This window comes from Trachurus japonicus, chromosome 23 (assembly GCF_045865225.1).
Source record: "Trachurus japonicus isolate A0001 chromosome 23, Traja_1.0".
NCBI lineage: Eukaryota > Metazoa > Chordata > Actinopteri > Carangiformes > Carangidae > Trachurus > Trachurus japonicus.
The window spans coordinates 17,528,387-17,547,794 of record NC_140929.1 but is presented as its reverse complement, the minus strand read 5'-3'; the positions used below and the strand labels follow the sequence as shown (position 1 = coordinate 17,547,794).

General features: G+C 45.4%; 1 long non-coding RNA gene across 1 annotated transcript; it reads right to left on the bottom strand.

The window, feature by feature from the left end:
• Window positions 1-15,985: 15,985 nt before the first annotated feature.
• On the bottom strand, window positions 15,986-17,680 carry LOC146962800 (uncharacterized). Its single transcript, XR_015035029.1, has 4 exons — window positions 17,468-17,680; window positions 16,441-16,572; window positions 16,293-16,370; window positions 15,986-16,199 (listed from the first exon to the last, which is right to left on the bottom strand). It is a non-coding gene; the product is annotated as an uncharacterized LOC146962800 (long non-coding RNA).
• Window positions 17,681-19,408: the final 1,728 nt, after the last annotated feature.

Here is a 19,408-nt window from a genome sequence, read left to right as displayed (position 1 = left end):
CACACCCGCCAGCTATTTAAAAACGGAAAATTTAGCCTATTGCCTGTACGTAGGCCTATAAGAGATAGTCTACATAATTTTGAGCAATAGCCTACTCCAGTATGTTTAACTAAAAGCCTGAACTTGGAGCAAAGATTTAACATTAGGACAATAGAAAAGACACTATTTGAATTGACTGATAGGAGAATGTTATTCTGAAAGTTTTGGGCGTTTCCTGCTTCTCAGTAGCCAAACTTGCATCTGACGCTTAGGCCCACATAAAACAAAATATGCTAGAGTAGACTAATTACAGTGGCAATTTGACACAGTGGTGTATCAAATAGAGAAGTTTTATTTATTTGGCCAATTATTACTACAAAAATATGTTTGACAGTTGGCTTCATGCATCCACTAGGCCTAATTCATTAACTCAGAAAAATCCTTTGATTACTGATTTACATTATTCAACAAATAGAGTAATCCAGAAGTGCATAATCATTGTTTGTGTTATTGCAGAGACACACCTGGATTAATCATTGTCATTGATAATGAAGGAACAAGAACAAAGTAGCTGTCTGAAGTTTAGGAAGTAGGGTAGTGGAGCTATGCGCTATTCCTGCTTCTGAGTTGTGCTTTTTAAACTTCGCCTTAGATAGATTTGAGTCGAAGAAAAAAACAACGAAAAAAGAAAGAAAAATCAAATGCTTTGGAAAACGTTTGGGCTCTATAGCCTAACTGAAGTCAAATCAATAGGGGATGATTAGGCCTATACAGTTAAAACCAGGAAAAAGAAATAAAAATCACTCTATTACAAAAAGAAATACCAAATATGACTGAACAGATGTTTATGTCACCCTTAATACAAACAATACACTTTAAAAGTCCAAGAAAGAAGTTACATGTAGGCCTAATGGGGACAAACTCCAGAAGGTCCTTCTTGTGGGGCAGGCCTAAGGGTGCTAAAAACTATCTACAAGTATATAAAACTATAAACTTAACATATTTTTATATTCCTCCCTCTTCTAAGCAAAACCACCTTTTTGATTATTGAGTATTTTAATTGTTTTATTTGTATTTGTTTTATTTTTTCAAAATAAATTTTGCCTACAGCGCTTTTATTTTGAAGCTCGCTTCATATCCGGAACGGCCAGCAGACTCCTCGACTCCTCCGCCAGTACCGCGCGCGAAATTACAGGCCGAAAATACAGCCCGTCAACCATCGGAAACAACGTGATAACAAGTGAGTATGACTTTGACATCTTATGAGTATCACAATTTTCACTTTTATTCTGTCTGTCACTCTCTATATCTGTCTATTTATTGTGTCATCATGAATGGCGTCATCAAGCAGATCTGATATTTTTCTTTTTTTTCTGTCCTTTTTTTTTTATTAGTGGTAGCTATCTAACACTGCAATTAGCCTAAGTTTGACCAGGGTAGCCTTTGAATGGCTGAACCTATTTCATTCATTCATTTGAATTTTGATTTAAAAACGAAACACACACACACACGCACGCACACACGCACGCACGCACACACACACACACACACACACACACACACACACACACACACACACACACACACTCAGGAGACATGGCTTGGGACTGAGATCTGAGGTTATAGTTACAATGCTATACTGTGTATCTCACTGTTTTTACCTTATTTTATTTGTTTATTTATTATAGCGGTTAGGTTGATGCCATTCCTACCATGTTACTAATTAACTGTTATATAGTATAGTCATTAGCTTCCATGTCCGGTGGGATAACTTAGCCGAATTCATTATCTACATTATTCTAATAAAGTGATCAACTTGGATTTTCTAGGTATCACCTATGATGTCCCCCCATTTGTGATTTGCTTAAAGCATAAAGTTCAATTTCTTAAAGAAAGTAGGACTGGGGTCAGGAGAGATGATTATAACATCAAAATTAAATTTACCTCCTTAAAAAAAAACCTTCTTTCATTTCTAATGCAGTTTCTTCATCTTCCCCAATCCTTCTGCAAACCAGAATTATTTTATTTTGGTTCTTAGTTAGCAGCTCCATCATCTCAGGGCTCTTAATATGTCCACATACAGAAAATGTGTTTCACTGATGACAACCTGGAGACAAATCTGGTGTGTATGGAGGTGGTTTAGGAGCTCCAAGGTACTGTATCATCAAAGTCACACATTCTCCAAACATGAATCAACCATTCCATTACATGGGACCTGCAGAGAATCATAGGATACTCTTTCAAAGAGAACACAGAGGGATGTCAAAGTGCGTGAGGGGGATTATTTTGAGGGGGAGAATTTTTTGTGAACTTTGTACAGAATGGTAAGCATTACATAAATTGAAATCTGAAATTAACGAGAATTAATTCTTCTTTCATTTATAAATATACCCTCTTTCTGTTTGTCTGTCTGCATTACTTTTATATTTAGATATGCCCGGCAGTACCCTCAAGACATGCCCTGGCTGCACCCAAAAGATCGGGGTGGCCCGGAAGAAGTGCCCCCACTGCGACCTCGTGCAACCGCACAAAAAGAGGCTGGTGGAGGCTCGGGAGCAATTTGCTGCTGGCAAGGAGGAGTGGGCCAAAACAAAAAAGAAGTGGAATAACGGCAGCAAATTGCACGAAAAGGCACTCCATCTGGTAAGTACAGTAGCAATGAATTTTTTCCCCCTTGATTTGTATTGAATCATACTGTATGACATGTGAAATTACAAGACAGTTACAGGGGTGTTTCCAAGTACAAAACAGTATAGGCTATAGGCTATTGGCTATACCCGACTGGTAATGTAGAAATTAACGAGTGAAAGATTGTATTTTTGTTTTAAATAAAATGTGAATGTAGCCTGTCTGAGAATTGAAGCCGACTTCCTTGTTCAAAAAACTGCATTTCCGACAGAGGCTAGGACCAGAAAGGAGTATTCTCTATAGACCCCCATGTTAAAATCACCAATTTTACAGCTTAAAGGTACATTGTGTAAGAATTACTCCCATCTAGCGTTGCGGTTGTATATCGCAAGCAACTCAGTCATATTTTTCATGCTGCATTCATGTGAAATCGGTTAGACGGCAGACGGACGACAGCCGCTGCACGTAACGGCTTAAACAAGCCTCTATGTAAACAAGTGGACGTCAGCACGAGGCAAAACAATACACGTGACAATATGTTGTCATGGCGATGTCGTATCGTTTACCTGACCCACGTTTTACCGGCTTTCTCTGGACTTCTGTGATTAAAATGACATCTGGTTTGTTACCGACAGCTGTCTGCCCGACTGCAGGTGAATGCAGCATCAGTGTAACGCTCCATTCCTCCTCACTGCGTTACCACGGTGACTTTTCACAGACGCCACCTCGACCTGACGCTCCATGTAGATATGAATGATATGAACGGCTCATTCAGAGCTGAAAGGAACACTTCAGTTTGTTGATGGGGGGATTACTGATTAATGAAAAACAGACTTTTGAACCAAATAATCGATTTTCGTGAATAGATAACAGGAGAAGTTACACAAAGAAACGTATTTACAGCCTGACACATTCTTTGTTTTTGGTCTGTACCAATAGTTTCCATCTCCATGCACACTGAGGGAGCTAATTTTTTTTTGAAACACAAACGTTTTTGTGTTATTTATGCTTAAAATTCTCACATAAATTAGTCGTGCTATGTTGAGTAACAGGTCCATAGACAGTTGAGTTCAGTGGGCGGGTTCTCGGCCGGCTGACCTGTAGAGTTACCGTCTCTCCTCTAAATATGGAAAGTCGACTCCCACTAAAACTCAAGATGGCGCATTTCAAATGTCCATAGTAGGATCACAAAACAGACTCCCCCAAACCAATGGGTGACGTCACGGGTGCTTTACTACGCTGCAGGGCATGTGTACTGCAATTACGTAATTTCAAACTTCTACATGGATGAGACAGCAAGCCTGATGGCCAAACCTCTCCCAGGAAGAAACAGATGTTTTTGTCTGAGCGCTCAGAGCTCAGAGTGGCCGAGAAGCATAAGCTAATGTACGTAAAAGACACATTGCTGAGCTCTGTGGCCATACCATGTCGGTGAGCATCTCGCTCTTTTTCTCTCTCTTTAATTTTTTAAAATAAACTTCAGAGATCATTTTGTGCTACGCCGTCACAACCATCTTGGCGTTCTGCGGTCTATGCAGTGTAAAAGCAAAAAAACTAGAGCCCATTATGTGTGTGTTTTTTTCCCTTTTATTATGAAAAAAAAATTCAGTGGGTATAAAACAACTAAATTTTATTAATCAGTCAAACAACTATTTCAATCAGGACAGACTAATAAGGAAGAAGAGTGTCAGACTGAAAAGTGAAATAACATTTATTGCGCACAAAATTAAACTTTGGCGCTTAGACGCCGGGGAGTAGATCAGCGTGGTGTACTTCTGGTTGAAGATCCCGATGAAGGCTGTCAGCGTCTAGATGGAGGTGATGAAGGGGTGGAGGTGGGCTGAGAGTTTTGCTGGATGACAGCGGGATGACAGCAGAGAAGGAGAACACTTTTAAATTTGGCACTAATGGCTGATTGGTAGGAGAGGGAGGAGATGGCTGGCTGTGATTGGATGAATTAAGTGAAGAGGGCGGAGTGAGAAGATAGTGGGAGAACTAGGGAGAGGCTTGGAGGTGTGCTGGAGATAGTCTTCCTGTCTGAACTTTTGCTTAGCTCCATTTTTAACCTAAATAGGGCAATTTGGTTTCTGTTGTGTCCGTTCTCCGAAGGGATTTTGAAAAGTGCAGCAGGAAGGTGAGACTTCTGCCAGTTGGCCCAGACTAGATCAAGCAAAACAGAAATATAATTTGTACTCAGTGTACATCCAAGAGATAAAAATAACCAGAGAGGCCGACTAAGACTACACTTTAAGTGAAGTTTGTTGTCAACATCGTTATTTCAATTTAAAGGTACATTGTGTTATCTATTCACGAAAATCGATTATTTCGTCCAAAAGTCTGTTTTTCATTAATCAGTAATCCCCCCCATCAACAAAGTGAAGTGTTCCTTTCAGCTCTGAATTAGCCGTTCATATCATTCATATCTACATGGAGCGGGTAAGCTCGGTGCTGCTGCCATGTGGTGTCGCCATGTTTTTACGTTCAGTGGCAGCGTGACGGTAGGTAACCACGGAAACTCAGCGGAGACACCGGAGCTGTCGGCTCAGGTCGAGGTGGCGTCTGTGAGGAGGAATGGAGCGTTACATTGATGCTGCATTCACCTGCAGTCGGGCAGACGGCCGTCGCTAACAAACCAGATGTCATTTTAGTCACAGAAGTCCAGAGAAAGACGGTAAAACAATACCACATCGCCATGACAACATATTGTCACGTGTGTTGTTTTGCCTCGTGCTGACGGACCACTTGTTTACATAGAGGCTTGTTGCTTGCGATCTACAACTGCACCGCTAGATGGGAGTAATTCTTACACAATATACCTTTAAATTTTAAACAAAGTAGCTTTTGAATATTAATACATATTTCATCCACAACTAAAACACATGAACTCACAATACGTAATATCTCACCTCCAGGTTAATGTTTCTGTGTTTCAGATAAGATTATATCTAGTGTTTTAATCTGTTGATGAGCACCCAGCCAGTGTAAATTGCCTTAATGCACAGCTCCACTACTTCCTGAACTTTAGCCAGCTCATTTGTTTCATTTCTTTCATCATTGGACAAACTGATTAATACAGGTGTGTCTGACTTCAGTAGTCACAACAACAATGATCAGACACACCTAGATTAATTAATTTGTCCAATTTTGCAAGACAGGAAATAAAGGAGCAGGCTTAATTTCAGATTGTAATGGAACTGTGCATAAAGCCAGTTCTCTTTGGCTATCCTGGTTAATGTGCCTGTCTTAGAAACGGAAGGCCTCGGTTCACTTATGCAACCCTGTGCCATTATAATACACTGAAAACTTTAGAGAATCATAATTAGCAAATGGACTTTACTGATATAGCAGTTATCCACTATTATACTGGCCCTTAATGTTATATTTAGTGCATGCTAGTTAGGAATTGCTTGTACGCGTGCCAGACGATGTACCGGTAGGTGCATGCATGTGTAGGTGCATAACACATCAAATGTCCAAATGGATCGTCCTTTTCTGTTGCATATTTATTCCAGACCAATCAATCGGCAAAGCAGACTCGGAACAATAGAACATTCACTTATACAGCAATACGCAAACTAGACCTGTGGCGTTAAACGCCATGGCATGGTCATAGACTGTATGGCTTCCTCAGCATGCATACCTGCAGCCCACCTACCTATATAGACACCTGACACCTGCTGGCCAAAACATGCAATCCACAGGAAACCAAAAGAGGACCAATTGGACTCTTAGTATGTAGTAAGTATTATAAACTATTCAAAGCAATTTACATTACTGGTCTATAACTCACTGATGGCTGGAGGCTGCCACGCAGGGTGCAAAATGGCACATCAGTGTCTACTCAATTTTGTTAGATAAGTTAGATAGTTATACATTGATGCATAGCATCAGGTAGCCAGGCGTCAACAGAACCATATTCACTAACATGTGCTGTGTCTGGGGCTTCATACTTTTCACACAAACTTCAAAATCAGCCCTTTCAGTCCTGCTGACCACCACTGCTCTCTCAGTGTTTCTTCATACAGTATGTGAGACTTGTCTCCACCTTTCAGCACAGAGCCTCAGGAACTGCAGAGAGAGCAAACACCACAGATTTTGTGTGTCGTGGTCTGTGTCTGGTGTTCCTGTTTTATATTGAAATTAGTGTTGTATCTTCCTGTGTCCTGTGTATCTCCCTTAGTCCTGTTGTGTTAATAGTTCCTGCTTCATTTTGAAGTCTGATCTTGTGTTCTTGGGTTCTCCATCCTGTTTGATTACCTCATGTGTGTAATTGCACCAACTGTGTCTTCCCTTGTGTATTTAGCCAGTGTCTCCTTTTCTCTGTGATCTTACCTCTGTGCCTGTGTCTTCCGTGTTGCCCACCCTGCGTCCTCCAGTGAGTATTTTCGTGTTTGTCTTGTCTTGGTTTGCAATTTTCTTTTCTGTTGTACTCTGGTACTGGTTTTCCTTCTCCTTCTCCTCAGTAAATATCTTTTTTGGGTTATCCCTAGCTGTGTGCATTTTGGTGTACTTTCCCCCATTCCAGACATTATGTCAAAACACAATTATAATGTAATTTGTGCAGGTCTGTAATGTATTGTCTAATTTTTGAATTATTAGTCAGCTTTTCTATCAAGGTCTGTAAACCACTAGAGAATGTCATCCATGACGTGAATTTGTTGTGGGCCATTTTTAAATAAATATTTCAAGATAACAGGCAATCCAAAAAAAGTTAGGCCTGCAGTATAAATCAGGCTTGTACTCAAATAATTATGAAGAATGTGTGGTGTTTGTTTGCTCAGCAAAGTAATTCAAGTAGATAATGCAACTGACTATGCTTGCACGGTATGTTCTCTTGGCAGCTGGACCAATTTTCAGGCATGGGCTACCTCCCAGTAATGTTGGTGGGGAAGGAGATCGGCGGGAGGGTGGTAGCTGAAATTAAATATAGTTTAGATTTTCAGCTACCACCCTCCCTTGAAAAAAGCTTGATGGGGGCCTTCGAGACCATCCTCAAATGTGAGTATAACTCTGTATTAAAAAAATAAAAAATAATAATAATCTCTTTGACGTATACACACGCTGTATGTGTATGTGTGTGTAATTTGTGTGTCTCACTCTCTCTCAAAATTCAAAGCGCTTCATTAGCATGACCGTTAAAATACTCTTGAGAGAGAGAGATGGACAGACAAATTACACACTGACACATGGACACACACAACACAACCACACCACATCTTTATCGACATCAGACAATATGTATGTGTATACTGTATATATGTCTGTGTTTTCATTTGTCAATTTTTAATTTACTCTTTCAATGCATTCTTTTCTTAGTATACTGTAAAAAAGACAGAACGGCCACCACCTCTGCCTCCCCGGATCCCTCCCACCCTGACCCTTCCTCCAGTGAGGCCGCCAACACCTCTGCCTCCCCGGATCCCTCCCACCCTGACCCTTCCCCAATTGAGGCTGCCAACACCTCTGCCTCCCCGGATCCCTCCCACCCTGACCCTTCCCCAATTGAGGCTGCCACCACCTCTGCCTCCCCGGATCCCTCCCACCCTGACCCTTCCCCAATTGAGGCTGCCACCACCTCTGCCTCCCCGGATCCCTCCCACCCTGACCCTTCCTCCAGTGAGGCTTCCCTCCTTGCACCTTCCCCTCCTGGGCATTTCCTTCCTGCACCTTCCTCCCAGGACCATTTGCTCCCTGACCCTTCCCCTCCAGAACCTGCCCAGGGAGGTATAAAGTTATAATGTAGTTTTAGAGTATGATCTAAGCAAACAAACTCAAGCATCCATGTCTTTTCAAACTTCTTGTAAACCTTGTAAGGGTTCAAAAAGTATTTGGCGGGAATACTTAAAATGGGCCAGGAGTACAACACAAAATGGTACCTTACATAAAAAGTGTATTACCCACATGTTTCCCTTTAATGCCAAATTAGGATATCTCTACTTTCCGCTTACTAACTATCTTTTCTTTCTGTTTGCAGAGGAGGAGATCATCTTAACCCTGGTGCCAGTGGAGGTGGAGGCTGTGGCTTCGGAAGCTGTGGCTTCCAGTCAAAGCTGCCTGGAGTGCAGGAACAGGGAGAGCTCAGGTCTGTTCCTGTACTCCAGGGTAATAAAAAAGCGTGGTCAGAAAGTAAGTAAATGTGCTCATCATATCATTTATGTACTGTGCAGTAGGACTGTATAATATGTAGTGTATAGTACTAGTATGCATATCAGTTTCACTATAAAATCTATAGACTTTTTACTTTTTAAGACACGAGCTGCCCATTGGAGGCTGCCGACATGACATTTACAGTAGGCAAGGCAAGGCAAGGCAATTTTATTTGTATAGCCCGTTTTTTACGGGTACTACAAACTTTTTTTTTTTTAATGTTTAAGAAATTTAATTTACCCAAGTTGTTGTAGTTTAATTATTTAATACTTTTAAAATATTTTTTTCATATGTCATTTGTGTTTCCGCAAACATTTTTACTCCATAGAAAAACCTTTTCACCAATAAAACTCAATTCTCTAGAAAAACATAATGCATTTGAAAGCCACTTTAACACAAAAATAATCACTTTAGGAGGCACATTTTCATACATATATTTTTTCATAAGATGCTGTATTAAACATACATGTGTCGACTTGTACCCTGATCCTGTAATTGTGATTGAGAGGGGGTGGAAGTTTTTTGTTTTTGTTTTAACACACTGCCTCAGCTGCAGACATATCCGCTGAGCTCGGCTCAGCTGATCAGATAGAGGTTAGAACCTCAAAGTTTGAAATCTTTTATACATATAAATTGCAGCCAAACAGATGAACTCACAAATTCAATAGAGGATTTATAAAACATTAACACGAGGCACCTAGCTACCTGATATTTGGCAAATGTCCTTAATGTCCTGTCCCAAGAGGCGTTGCGTTGCTGGCCTTTTTAAAATCAATTATGGAGCCATGGTACTTGTAGTTAGTCACTAGCTACATTGAACTGAAGATGGTCATCTAAAGTCAATGCAAAGTTGTCGGGACCTGTCCCACCCACGTATAATGGGTCTGACGCCCCTGCTAAAGTCTCTTTTTTTTACTGTATATAGCACCTTACCAGTCTTTGCAACTGCCCGGAAGTGTTTGCAGTGCAAATCCCATCGTTTACACACAATAATAATAAAAAATAATAATACGTTCTGACGTTAATGGTTGGGACTAATTAGGGTCATCAGGAGGAACTCACTCACACTAAAAGCACAGCATCGGTGACAACCTGTCCCCCACGTTGTGTCTTGCCCAATGACACCCCTGGACTCTGGACCCCAAAGACATGTTTAAAGATAAAAGAAAGGGTTGTATCTGAGCCTATTGTGGTGATGTTTCACAACATGTGCTTGTGGCAAACTCGGACAATGTTCCAGCCTTCACTCTTCAAGTAACTGGCTAGGTTTCCGATGTGGATCATAGATGGATGGATGAGAACTCTAATGTAGCTTTGTCATAAAGCAAATATCGGCTGAAGTGTGTACTTTAGTTTAATGAAAATTAAAAGAACATTTTTGCTGATACTTATTTATTTTTGGTTACAGGTCCTGGTTGAATGGAAACCATGTGGCACATGGTAAGTTATTGTATTAATACAGTTGTTTGTGTGTATGTGTGTGAGAGAATTTATAGCTCAGGGGTTGTTGAGGAGAAATTAATTCAGGGGTTGTTTAATTAACCCTGGCAGGTTGCATTTTCAGCAGCCACAGGTCTGGGAGACAGAGCCTGCAATGTCCAAAAAAATAACACACAACAAGTCCAGTAGTTAAACATAAGAAAATTATCCTGCATAGGTCCTCTCTTCTATGCAGCATTTAATGCCATGTAATAAACTTTTATAAATGACAAAACCTGTCCAGCAGTGTAAAGATGGGCCTTTTGTGATTTTGTAAGATCTTTTAGAAGTGACAACTGCATGAGGAAATTATCCATAGTTATGTCAGCAATGCCAGCTAGCTAGTTTTGGAAGACAAATTGAGCTGCATAGTTCATCCACCCACGACAAGTCACCGATCTGCACATCTCATTAGCTGCACTCTCCTAATTTGGCGGTCTATTTAAACTGCAGGGATTTCCTCCTCCTCCTTGTGCTTTTCATTTCTGCTGCATGCTGCATCCATTTGCAGGCTCTGTTTGGGGGAAGAAATTGTTATCACTCTATAATATTTAATTAAATAATGCAATAATATCTTTAACCTGAGTTTTCTGACTGAACTGCAGTAGATTTGGATCACAGTGTTGCACAGTTGATGGACTGTACTTTTACTTACAATAATGCATCATGTACAATAATAAAAATAAAAGATTTCTTGTTTATTTTCAGCAACCAAACGTGGAAGCCCTCATGGGAGCCAAAATCCTTCGTCAAGAAGCAGTAGTGTGTGTGTGTGTGCTTTTTTGTTTGTTCTGTTCTGTTCTGTTCTGTTCGTTTTGAGTGTTTTCTGCGTGTCTGACTTTATGAGGGTATGTTTGGGAGAGAGGGAGGGAAGGGGGATGGGCCTGTTTATTTTTGAATAAAAAAATCATTGACTTTGAGTTGACTTGAATTGTATTTTGTTAAAGAGCTTTCTAGCAGACATTAAACATCTTACCATGATCATAGTGTGCACATTATTAAATAGAAAGACATTAAACATCTTGCCATGATCATAGTGTATAACCTCTATTATTAAATAGAAAGACATTAAACATCTTGCCATGATCATAGTGTATAACCTCTATTATTAAATAGAAAGACATTAAACATCTTGCCATGATCATAGTGTATAACCTCTATTATTAAATAGAAAGACATTAAACATCTTGCCATGATCATAGTACCTCTATTATTAAATAGAAAGACAATACACACAGTAATCTGTCATTTTATACTCGGTGTCACTTTTATACAAGTGTTGTCGTTGCGTCGGCGGCACATTAGATGGCGCTATTGTGATGGCGCCGAGGTATTGACGTCATAATTCCTATCGTATGATTAATAAATGAATGATGATTATATAGGATATATATATATAAAGTTTTACAACGTTTTTCTTAACGAGCAGCAATAAACCGTGTCAGATAAAGATGCTTGGCTAAAAATTAACAACTTTTGTTTCCATGTCTGGCGGAAGCAAGCTGTCCGTCGGTCAAATCGGTCCGGGCTGCAAATTCTCGGAAAGCTAGCCTATATGACTACTATACTGTTGGTTAAATGGAGATCACATTACAGTTTTCATTGCTTATAAGGTCTGAATAGTGCAGCAGTTAAATACAGAACTCATCGCGGCCGATTGGCCTCAAAGAGCTCCGGAAACGAGTCTCTAGTAGTACAAGGCGTCGCCGTTGTTATGGCAACGACTATGGGAAAAATAGAATAACAATCAGTCGGATAAAATATCGCTGGAGGACAAACAAAACCTAATTTTCATTCATTCAACATGTATTTGTAAAGTAAAACACACATTTCTCGCTAGAAATGTCCTCAAACAATGCCAAATATATCTTGAAATCACGTTTTATCAGCCAGAAAGCTCAATGAATAATGTTGAATATACACGTTTTCATATTTGAGATTCGCCGAATAAGTTAGAAACAAAAGCTTATTTGCATTAATTCAACATAAATTTGGAAAGTAAAACACACATTTCTCACTAAAAAAGTCATCAAAACCATGTCAAATATATCTTAAAATGTTGTTTTTCCAGCGAAAATACTACATAATATTACGTTGTACAGTGACATGTAGGAAACGTTGATAATGAACGCAGTTTGGCTCACGTTAAATGAATGGGCAACGAAACGTTGGGCTACAACGTATTTTCACTCGGAAACGTTCATCCTGGACTTTTCTGTAGTTTGCAGAATAGTCCATGGTGAACGTTTCCTGCTGGCGACTGGGTTGCCTGGAGAAGGAGCCTGATACATCCAAGAGATAGAACCTTATGAACGGGCAGGGTGAAGACCACGATGCCGCCGTACATATGTCCTCAACACTCGCACCACTGAACAGGGCCGTAGACGTCGCCACACTTCTTGTGGAGTGCGCCCGGACCACAGTGGGCGGCTCTCGACCCGCTTGACTGTAGGCTGAGAGGATGCATTCACACAGCCACCTCGCCAAGCGTTTCTTGGACAGGGCTCTGCCAGCCGTCCCGTCACCATAACACACAAACAACTGGTCGGTGTTCCTGACAGTGGCTGTTTGGTCGACATAGTATGTCAACGCACGCACAGAGCATAGGAGATGCAGTTTCGCCTCCCTCGAATCCTCATGAGGGGGAGGGTGAAAAGCCTCCAACTGGATGATTCTGGACTGAAATGAGCTCCTTATGTTCTTAGGAAGAAAGGAGGGGTTCGGTTTAAGGATGGCACCACTGCAGTCCCCGCGAAGGAGTAAACAACTCGGGTGGACTGACAGGGCACATAATTCGCTCACTCTCTTGGCTGACGTCAGAGCAAGAAGCAACGCTGTCTTGAACGACAACACCTTTAAGGAGGAGCGTTCCAAAGGCTCATAGGGGTTCCTTGTGAGGGCCTCGAGCACCAGTGGCAATTCCCACTGTGGTACAGAAGTGCGTGCCACTGGTCGTAGCCTTCTGACCCCCTGCAGGAACCGTTTTACCAGAGGGTGGGCGAAGACTGGACCTCCGCCCAACCCCTCATGGCATGATGAGATGGCTGCAGCGTAAACCTTAATAATCGCTTGAGACAGCCCTCTATCAACCAAAAGCTGTAGAAAGTGGGTCCACTTCCCTCTCTTCGCACCAATGCTGGAAACCCAACCACTTAGCCCTGTAACAGGCAATGGTGGATCCAGCCCTAGCCGCTTGGATGGTTTTCACCACCTGCGCAGTCAGCCCAGGCCGTATTAGCCTGTCCCTTTCAGGGGCCAGGCTTGCAGTGGCTGGCCCAGGGTCGGCAGCGCCTGTATCGCGCCTGCCTCCTGTGACAGTGCCCCCCGGAATTGGGGAATGGGCCATGGTGGGGCCGCCATCATTGTGGTCAGCTCCGCGTACCACGGAGCCGACCGCCGGTCGGGAGCCACCAGAATGACCCTCAGCCGCTCCACTCTCACTCTCTCCAGTAGCTGGGGGATGAGACGGAGGGGGGGAAGGCATAAAGTAGCCCTCTTGGCCATGGAGCGTGTGCAAACGCGTCCACCCCAAGGGTGGATGGTCTTGCGGGCTCAGGGAGAACCAATGGGGGCAGTGGGTGTTCGACCTGTTAGCAAACAGGTCCACCGATGCCCTCCCGAATCGTGTCCAGATCTGCTGTACCACTTCTGGTTGCAGTCTCCACTCGTCTTCCAGGGGGCCGCCCCTTGACATGAGGTCGGCCCCCCTGTTCTCGATTCCTGGAACGTGGAGGGCTCTCAGAGTTTGCAGGTGCTCTGAAGCCCATGACCACAGGTTCTCTGCCATTGCTAACAGGGCAGCGGAATGTACACCGCCCTGTCTGTTGATGTAAGTGACTGTGGTGCGATTGTCGGTCCTCACCAACACGTGTCTTCCCCTTAACAGGTGACTGAAGTGTTGGAGAACCAGGAACACTGCCTGTAACTCGAGGAGGTTGATGTGACGGTCCTCCCCCGGAGGCCACACACCACCTCGCCCTCCCCAGGCAGGTGCCTCCCGGTGTACGAGGTCACTCGTCCTAGTGGTGTCCCGGTCAACAAATGTCGTGGGGACCCCCAGTACTGCAGGTTGCCCCGCACTGTTGGAGGGACCGTCAGCAGCCGAAACTTCTGCCTCTTGAGGTCTAAGCGTAGGCTGGTGAACCATCTCTGCAGGCGACGCATGTGCAGCAGTCCTAGTGGAACCACCGGGTGAGCTGCTGCCATGTGCCCCAGTGCTTGCATGACGGTCGAGGCTGTGACACGTGGACCCTGTTGCAGCTTGAGAACCTCTTGCTGTAGGGCCGTCCGTCTGGACTCCGACAGAGTGGCTCTCAGGCTGACAGAGTCGAGCACAATCCCCAAGTATTCGGCCCGCTGGCTTGGTTGGGGGTTGCTCTTCTTCCAGTTGATGGCAAATCCCAACTTGGTCAGGTGAAGTATCAACTGAACTGTGTGAAAAATGGCCCATTGTTTGGACCTGGCCATCACGATGAGGTCGTCCAGATAAAAGAAGACCCTCATCCCCTGGCTGCGCAGCGGCTGTAGCGCTGCGTCCACACATTTGCTGAACGTACGAGGTGCCAGAGAATAGCCAAATGGCAGCCTGTTGTATTCGTAGGCTGTTCCCTGGAATGCAAAACGCAGGAACTTCCTGTGTTTTGGTGCCACCTCGACGTGAAAATAAGCGTCCTTCAAGTCGATGGTTGAGAACCAATCGCCTGCTTGGACGAGTTCCAGCAGCCTCCTTGTGGTTAGCATGCGGAACGTTTTGCGACCGATACGTGTGTTCAGGGCACGGAGGTCCAGGATGGGTCTGTAGCCCCCTGTCTTTTTGGGAACCAAAAAGTATGGGGAGTAAAAACCTTGTTCCTTGTCGTGAAGAGGGACAATTGACACGGCCTGTTTTGATAGCAGGTCCTGAATTTCCCCCTCGAGGAACTCTATCTCTTGTTGAGAGGATAGATTCATCTCTTGTATGCCCCTGAACGCTGGGGGGAGCCCGCAGAACTGGAGAGAATATCCTAGTCTGAGGGTCCTGTCCAGCCAGTCTGTCAGTACACAGCTGCTCTGCCATGTGTGGCAATGCTACGAGGGAAAAACTTTGAGAAAGAGCCAACAACGCCACCTAGGGGAATTCCACCCCCAGGAATTCTAAACCTATAGCTACAATTCTATAACACCAAAGGACACGCAGGTTTAACAGACACTGGCTCAGACGTGATTCCAAAATAATACAAGTTTTTATTATTAACTATTGTTTTTCTTTTTCTTTTTGCAGAGTACAGGTTCACAATAAAATCAATGGACAAAACAATATTGTACAATATATAAAAGCGTTGCTTAGGTTGTCAATAAAGTGCTAGGGTACAGGGCTGGGGGCTCACCAGCGAAGATGACTGCTGAGGGAGAGGGGAAGGGTCCTTATGCTACACCACACGTGAAAACCACACAAATTGTTCACCACAAAGTGCACTAGTGTACAGGAAAGTGAGGGGAACCGCCACCACCGGGATCAGCCAGTCTCTTGCACCAGTGGCTCCGCCAGCACCTGTCCAAAAGAGAGAGACAACTATTAGGCCAGGCAATAAAAGATGGGGAACCTGCACAATACAATAAACACACACACACACAAGCTCTTTAGGCTCCACTCACACCAACACACTCACACAATCCCCTGATTTGATTAATTCAGAAATTAAACAAAAGAAACAAAAACTTGAAAAGATCCAGAAAGGGGGTTCACTGCAGGCAAAAGGCCTGCACACACACACACACACTCAGAAAAACAAAAAGAAAACAATACAATAAAATACTAAATAACAAAAGAAACTTTGGAAAATAATGAATAATCAAAATAACCCAGACAGAACAGCAGTAGGACGCCCATACGAGGCGTAGGGGCCCGCGTCAGCTGATAGTTGGCGGGGCGTGGAGGCTTCAGGGCTCCGACACAGGAGGACACACACAGCAACAGGCAGCTTTAACTGTTAACAATCAGAGGTGCAAGGTCATGGTTAATAGCAGCTAGAAAAGGCACATGTACCACAAGCACAAAAAAAACAAATGAGACGGCCTACCGTAGGAACTGAATGCTGTGTACAAAGCCAACTTCAAGGCCACGCTTGGCTCACCTCCGACTTCGGTCGGCAAAACCACTGCAAAGTCAATCATTTATCAGCCATGCTACTACACAAATGCGCCGTGCAATGCAACCAACAAACATACCTCAATTTAACCAAGGAAGCGAACGCCGTGCTGCTCACAGAACGCTGTGTGGCTCACGGGGCTGCGCGCACACACACACTGCCAGGACAACTCTCCCCTCACTCAATCTCCAGCCAGAAGACAGGCCGACCGCTGCAAACAGAGCCTGTCAGCTACCATACAATTACACGCCAAGAACCAATAGCCGTGTTTCCACTGCAGGAGTTCCTGGTAAAGGGAGGGGGTAGGAACTTCTACAGGAACCGTCCTCTCACTCGGCCCTCTCAGTGGCCGTGTTTCCACTGCAGAGTCGGACCCCGCAGCGACGTCATGAGTTTTGATCGCCGCTTAATCGCCGTGCGACAGTTTCGACCGTGACGTCACCCAGGCAGGTCACAAGCACATGCACAAAAATCATAACAACAACGAAGAAGGATGGAAGGAGCTGAGGCGGTAGGCGCGTTTCTGGTTTGTGTGTTTGTGCCATAGACTGTGCACATGGCGGCTGATTGTAATCCTGCTTGAGTTTTTTTTTTTACTTTTCACGGCATTGTTTTGCGGCGTGATGGATCCCCAGTGTGTCGAGGTGCGCTGATATTTTAATTTCGCCGCGATGACTCAAACCCCCTCTGAATCTCCTCGGTGCCGTAGACTGCAATCAATATCTGCACCTCATCGTCGGTCCATTTGTGTACATCTTCCTGCTGTTTTCTTGTTGTTTACAGCGGTGTCTGCTAGGCTAATGCTCCCCTTCTGCTCCCCCTTTTAAAAATGCTGGTTGTTTTGGTGCTTTCTGGTAGCGTCAGAGCCTGCTCTAGCTTTAGCCAATCAGCGCCGGGTTAACCTCGAGCCCCACCCAGGAGCTTTTCAGGGCCGAACGGAGTACCTACCCTGGAGTAGGTACTCCGTTGGCCCCTGTAAAAGTTCCTGTAAATGGCCCTGTGGGGGAGGTTCCTGCAGTGGAAACACGCACCAACGGGGCTGGCCCCGTAAAATTACCCCGAAGTTCCTGCAATGGAAACGCGCCTAATGCTGTTGCAAAACTTACCTGAGGGTATGAAAATGCACTGGCCTGTTGCCTTGCTGCACGAACGCCACCACAGCCACACCACCGACGCCAAGTCTACTACTGAGAGCGAAGGAGTCCGCACACCTGCATCAAATGTTCCAATTGTCCCCCCGGCGCCGCCCCGTAATCACGGTAAGGAGGACGGCGACGCACGGTGAGCAGGAAGCAGGAGGAGGGGGTACTACACCCCAAATACAAAACGGGGGTACTACACCCCAAATACAAAAAAAAGAAAAATATAAATAAGCAACCTGCTCTGCCACACATGCTTCGTAAAAACACATGAGAGGACGTGCAGACAGCTGTGGAGCGGCTTTTAGAAAGCTGTGATACACAATTTCGGCCCTCTCCGTCGCCAAACCCGCCATAAACGGGAGTTTGGCCCATGGGGGGCCCTCTGTGAAAGGGCTGAGTCGTCCCTGAACGCACCAGGCCCGTTGTCCGAGCTCTCGGGGCCGTCCGTGAACGCATCTCTGTTGTCCGAGCCGGCGTGGTGTCACCTGAACGCACCGCCGCCGCCCGGCACTTCACCGTCATGACGTCCCTGCTGCTGTTAGATCCACCCGTGGAAATAACAGTCACAGGACCAGAGCGGTCAGACACGTTGGCCGCTCCACTGCTGTTTACCGGGGAGACAGTTCGTGTTAGCCCGGCCGCTTCACTGGAGCGGTGCGGGTTAAAACGAGCGTGAGGCAGCCGTCTCATTGTCCGGAAACACAGCCCTGCCGTGCTGCTGTGAACGATGATTAGCGGTGACAGTCATCGCTCATCAGCCGGTCAACACGCTGAGCCGGACGCACCGCGGAAGTGACACGGTGACGGCTAGCAGCGCGCGTGTGTGGTCGCTACAACCAGTGGGGAGCGATGTTTTCTCGTGCAGCCTCGCCGGTTGTAGCGCTCATATAGAGGGACAACGGTAGCTTTTACCCGGTTGACAACGGTGCTCTACCGCATCTCCCACAACGGAGACGGTAGAGGGTGTGTTGTGTGAGTATGCTTGTGAAACCGTGACCGGGGGGCCTTGTCTGCCGGGCCCGCTGCGGGGATGTGCCTCCGGCAGCCTGACCGACCGGTGTGGCCGGGGCTGCGCGGCAAGCGGGGAGCATGGTGGAGGTGGGAGGGGGAATTTTTTTGCTCTGTTAGTGGAGTAACATGTTTTAATAAAAACATTTCTCACATCCACAGAACAGTGAACACAAGCAGAACATACAGAACCATATGAACAATGAGGGAGGGCGGCGAGGCAGCCTGCCGGCGCCGTCCCTCCCGTTAACTGTCACTTTGGTCGCTGTGTGCCCCAGGACAGCTTCGGCCTGGGTGTGCTGCGAGCTGCCGCGGGACGGGACGCGCTGGGGTCCCGTGCGGGGCGTTGCTGCGGCGGGCCCGCTGGGGCCGGCTGTGGGTCAGCTGGGGGATCCGCCGCGGAGAAGCCTCTTCGCTGGCGGCGATCCCTCTGCCTCGCCGTAGCGTTGCGGCAGGGCAGCTTGACCTCTCCCTTCTGCTTGGCGGCGACAGTGAGCGGTAGATGACGGCTCAGCTGCGCCTTTTCCTCCTCCAGCCTCTTTAGCCGCTGCGTCACCGTAGTGAGGGAGCCAAAGAGACCGTCAGTAGAGACCGGTGCAGCCAGAAGATCCTCTCGGTCCCTTCTGGGGAGGGCGGTGAGACCTAGCCAGACGTGGCGAGAGCTGACGACCGACAGTGACATCACTCGTCCGGCAGCAGTAGCAACTACCTGTCTTGTTCATCTGACCTATGGTCCGGCCGAGATACTCCATAGTGTCAGGGGAAGGGGTGGCGTCGCGCGGGAGTGAAGCCGCCGCTGCTACGCCCAGCACACCTAGGTTGTTTGCTGCTGCTGCTAGTTGCGCGCCCAGCTGGAATATCTTATCAAAATATTCCAGTGTGTCCTTATCCTGCAGC